Below are 5,323 nucleotides of genomic sequence, written 5' to 3' on the forward strand. Positions count from 1 at the left end.
AGGTTCAAGGATTCTTAAACTGAAAGAAAGCATTTCCTTGTGGTTTATTTTGCTTTTAGGGCTATTGTCTGAGTTTAAGTCATCCATCACAAAGTCTATTTTAAAAGCAAATGCTTTTAAAGGGTCAGATAGTAAATGTCTAACATTGATAATTAGAATATAAAACCTTGCTAGATAATCTCATTTTTTAAATAGTTTCACAATATATGGCAGTCAATCAAAATCTAATTATAGCTTCTGTTCCAAAGGTTTTCTTCTATAAGATACAACCTGACTGTTTATCAACAACAAATGATCAAATATATTGATGGGATCGGGATTTTCTTGAAAGCATGGTGTTCCAATACTAATCTCAGAAATCTGTTACTATGTTTACAAAAGACTAGTATTTGAGGTCATAACGAAACTTTTGTGCATATGATTGAGAGCTGAAAAATGATAAATACTCTCTATAAATATGTAAAGCTCTGAAAATATAACCTTTATAGGAATTTTCTGTAAATGTCTGTGTAATATTTTGCATAGTATCATTTGATATAGGATAATTATCCATTATAATAAAACTCCTTCAATAATTGTCTATGTGAGCTGGACTAAATAATAGTAATTTACTAATTGCAATGATATAATCTAGAGAAGGCTCTTGATTTTTCCCCCCAGAGATATGTGCTAAACATAGGCTCCGGTTTACAGTCTGTGAAAAAGATATATACAGCTTGAATGCCCTGTCTCTGTTTCGCAGTGGTTATACATTGGGCTGCAGTCCACAAGGTAAGCAGTTTGAAATAACTCCACGGGAGAAAGACTGGGCCTTCTACTCCTGTAAACATTTACGTCTCAGACATGCACTGGGACTGTTTTACCGTATCCTATGGAGTCTTTCTGACTCCATAGCATCAACTCGATGGCAGAGAGAGAAATCTTCTAAGACCTAGAGATGGAGAAGGGGAAGATATTATAACAAAATAACAGAGTTTGGGACTGCAATACTGTCTCACTACTCTTGGCAAAAAACAAAAAAAAAGGAAATGTTGAGGGCAAAGACAGAGGCCCAATGTCTTCAAAGCCATAGCTCTAGAAAATGACATCACATAACGTACAGAACTAGGAGAACTCGAATGAGAGTGTAGAAGTGTGAACATAACAAAATAATACCCAACCTTGAATTATGATCATGGCCTATATTTTATATCAAGGAAACCCTATCTGTACTTTTTATAGTATCAACATTAATATAATTCGATCAAATTGGAAGGATATTTCTCACTGGCTATGCAATTTGTAATTCAGGGAAAAGCACCAATGGCCCGGAAATGCATTTGCCAGTGTAAGTCGACAATCGATCTTTATGGGTTAGAGATCTTTATGGGTCAGGGAGAAGTCAAGACCTAGAGAATGGATAAGCCTGGATTGGTTTTCATTGTGTAGGTAAGTCCTTAGATATAAATGAGGGCAAAAAAGGGGAGGAAGTTAATAATGGAAAAATTAAATGCTACACAAACATTAAATCTTTATTTAATTTGTGTTTAGTTATATTTAACTTCATATATAGATAAAAATCTATATATTTATTCATAACTACTTTCATAAAATAAGTATATAAAGATACTTTGACATAAAACCATGAGGTTTTCACTAGTTCAGTTTATGGCTTTTGTTTCCTGTCGATTCATTTTTCATTGCTTTTTAACCTAAAGATGACCATGCTGTGTGTACAGTCATTTTTTCCTTTATTATGACTGTTTTAAATAAGCTGCCTAGTTATTCTGGAATACCCAATAAATAGATTTATAATGTTTATAATAAATATCTGCATACATTTTAATGAGTATTTTTTAATATTTTCATTAAAATTCATTTAGAATGTTTTCATTCTAAATCATAATTTGTTGCAGTTACCTAAATTTGACCTAGAAATATATTTGTACAAATATAAATATGGCAACTCGATCCTCATTGTCCTCAGAGAGCATTTATTTACACTGGTGACATGTCAAGGACACAAACGATCTTTCTCACAAAACAAAAACTGCATCCAGATGGTCAAAGTCTCTTCCAGGAAACGGTGGTTAGCAAAAGCACCGACCAAGCACAATTTAAAAAATAGAGGCTATGGTTTGTCAAAAGAAATACACTATCAATGAATCAAAACAGGCCTGGGGAATCAACCAGACCTGCCTTACATATCTTTTCAGTTTCTTGGTGTTTCGCCAGCTTTTAGTTGTTGGAAGTACCAGGTCTCTTGACTCCAAAGAGCTGGCTGTGTTGGCGTATTTTTCAGACTCTCCTATTGAAAAATCAGAAATTCTTTCGCAATAAATACCAGATTTCAAATAAAAACAATGCAAATTGTGCTGAGATTAAATTTTTTCATGTAGCATTAGTTAGTAGCTTGATTGTGTGCTTAAACAATGCCTCTTCTTCCAATATAATATTAGATTGAGGGGAACAGACTTGTAGTCTATTATTTGTGTAGAAGTAGACATTGAATTTGAGAACACATTTCAAAAAAACATATTTAGGGTTGGAGGAGGCAAAGAGATGTCTTTGTGTCAGCATAATAAATGTATCCTTTGAATCTCTCTTGAGGGAACCATATGCAAACAGATAACTTTAGAGGCGCACTATTGCAGAATGGTTCTTAGATAAATATATTTGAAAAACTGGGCAAGCGTGACACAAAAGCAATGCATTTTTATAAGAAAAAAAAGTAAACATGTAATTCAAATGAGATCAGTTTTTCAGGAATAATAATTTGCTCTTGATGTTCATTTAGTTTAAAATTAGGAAAAGTGATCTCAAATAAAAATACCTTATGAGATAGTTTTTTCTGGATCTTTTTTTAAGGACATCTTCACTAACAATATAATACCTATAACTCTCAATGAACATAAGATAATGTTTAAAGAAAACTAAAAAAACTACAAACATGAGATATATGCTATAAACTAGTGAGAAAGTTGTTAATTAAACATGTCCAAGGTACGAAGGTCACAACAGCACTTTTCCTACATTTTAACTCATTGTTTATTTGTTTTAGGCCTTTTTTCCCCCACTACTTCTTGGTTTTAAAAGACGAGTGCTCTCACAATTTAATTCCTATTAAAGTGGAAGCTCCCAGCGACCCAAATTATAAAATTCTGGACTGTAAATAGGCAATAATTTTAATTCACCTATTTTCAAAAAAACCCCTCAAACTCACTGTCATTGCGTTGATTCTGACTTATAAGGACCCTGGTGGGATAGCGGGTATACACTGGGCTATCAAACAGAAGGTCAGCAGTTCAAAGACTACCAGCTGTTCCACACAAGAAATAAGAGGTTTTCTGTTCCCATAAAGGGTTACAGTCCCCAAACCCCCCGGGCGCAGTTCCACCCTGTCATATAGAGTCACTGTGTGACATTTACTTTACAGATGAAGACATTGAAATTTAATGAGACCACAGGTTTATATGAAAATAGTTGGATGGTGGATGGATGGATGGATGGATGGATGGATGGATGGATGGATGGAGTAAAATGGGGAATATAAGCTAGGTCTCCTAAATACCAGCTAAACTGCCTTTTTTAGTGTACTACAATTAAATCTTTCTGAGTGGATAGTTCTTATGAAGCTTAGAATTAAATAGATTGGATTGGAAGTCATAGAGAAATTTATACCAATGTGATAACAAACAATACAGATAAATTGGAGACCTGGCTAAATCAGGCTAGAATAATAGGCACCATGATTCTCAGACTGGAGGAGAATTTTTCATCAAGCATGTCTTCTGCAAACATGATTTTAAGAAGTCAGCGTTGAACAACTGTCCAGACACAGCTGATATTTTAACAGCGTGGTCAGTGCAAATGTCAGATGAGTTCGCTACATATTCACTCACTCAGAGTGCACACTCTCAATGTTTCTTTCCACATTGTTTATTGTTGGAAGTTGCTGATGAGTCCATTCCAACGCATGATGACTCCACGTGTACCTTCTTCATAGGGCCTTCAAGGTGGTGGCCTTTAAAAGCAGATTGCCAGGTGGGGGCGGCCGGAGCAGGCTGGTGGGACAAAGGCGACGACAGGGCCAGTTGTGAGTGTATGGATTTCTGAGGGAGACCTGGAACCTGCAAGGAACAGCTTCCACTGAGAATTCCCATTTATAGGTCAGCGATTTCTGTGCCTTCCTGATAGTTCAGAGACAAGATTCCGTGCAACCAGCAGCCACGAAAGGAAAAACAATCTTCTTTAATCAACTGACACGGCTTAAGATACCTGAATCGCAGGAACAAAAGCTCAGTTATTATTTTGACATCGTTGGACACTCATCCTACTGAGGAGTATACTATTCCGAGTTTCCTGCGTTGAGGTTCGGAACTTTCCCTGGGGCTTATTTATACCTGGGACTGTAACCACGAGTGAGTTCTGGTAGTGTTTCAACTGCTGCCTTGCCGAGCAGCCCCAGCCTAAAAGGCGACGGCGGCGGATTGACCACAGTATGATGGGAAGCCAACCACCTTTGCGCACACAGCCCACGTGGGCTCAGGAGACCTGTTCAGTGGGATGTCCTCTCAGCTGCCTTCAGAACCGGATGCAGCCCCAGGGCGGCTGCGGGGCTGGCATGGCCGCAATGCAGATGCAGCTGGTGGACCCGCAGGCGGGATAACCCAGGGCACCTTCCTGATGTGTGACTGTCCTGCTGCGAAGACGCGATCGTGGATGAATGCTGCATTCCCTCAGCAGGCAGGTATGCCTGGGCACAGTTCTTTGGATCGTGGCTAACTTTTCAGTTTTCAAATCAATATGGATCTGATCTTTTTGGTGAATGCTACCACCATTTTGAAACCTCCTCCTTTTTTTTTGTTGTTTTCCTTCCTCCCCGCCTTAAACATTTCTCTCTCCTCTTCCTGCCCCGCGCCTTATGGTTTGTCTTGGTAAGCAAGGACCTACTGGTATTTGTCAACCTGTCACCATGTCTGTATATTTTGACGAGAACGAGACCCACAAGCTCGATGCTCCTTTTCGCTCCTTTGAGACTTCAGCAGAGGAGATCTCCGCGTGCTTTATGGAGTTGCTTTGTGCGGAGCCCACCGAGCGCCAGTGGCCAGTTTCTTTGGTGCCAGGGGCTGATGCTGCTGCTCCTGTTGGGTGGAGAAAGTGTAGCTGTGGCACCGAGCCACGTAGGCTTCACAGGAAAAGATGATTTGTAGCGTTATTTAGAAGTGGCTTTTTGGTCACTATGATTAGAAATGCAATAAAAGAAATGCTTCCATTAAAAAATAAAAGCAGATTACCAGCCATTTCTCCCCAACCCCTCTCAGCTAGTAATTAAGCATTGCAT

At 38.3% G+C, this 5,323-nt stretch overlaps 1 pseudogene; it reads left to right on the forward strand.

The window, feature by feature from the left end:
* The first annotated feature begins 2,973 nt into the window (after positions 1–2,973).
* On the forward strand, positions 2,974–4,648 carry LOC115873495 (annotated as a pseudogene).
* The last annotated feature ends 675 nt before the right edge of the window (positions 4,649–5,323 follow it).

Source organism: Echinops telfairi, unplaced genomic scaffold (assembly GCF_000313985.2).
Source record: "Echinops telfairi isolate 266 unplaced genomic scaffold, ASM31398v2 ScPeMD7_7469;HRSCAF=8507_0, whole genome shotgun sequence".
In the NCBI taxonomy this organism is placed as follows: Eukaryota; Metazoa; Chordata; class Mammalia; order Afrosoricida; family Tenrecidae; genus Echinops; species Echinops telfairi.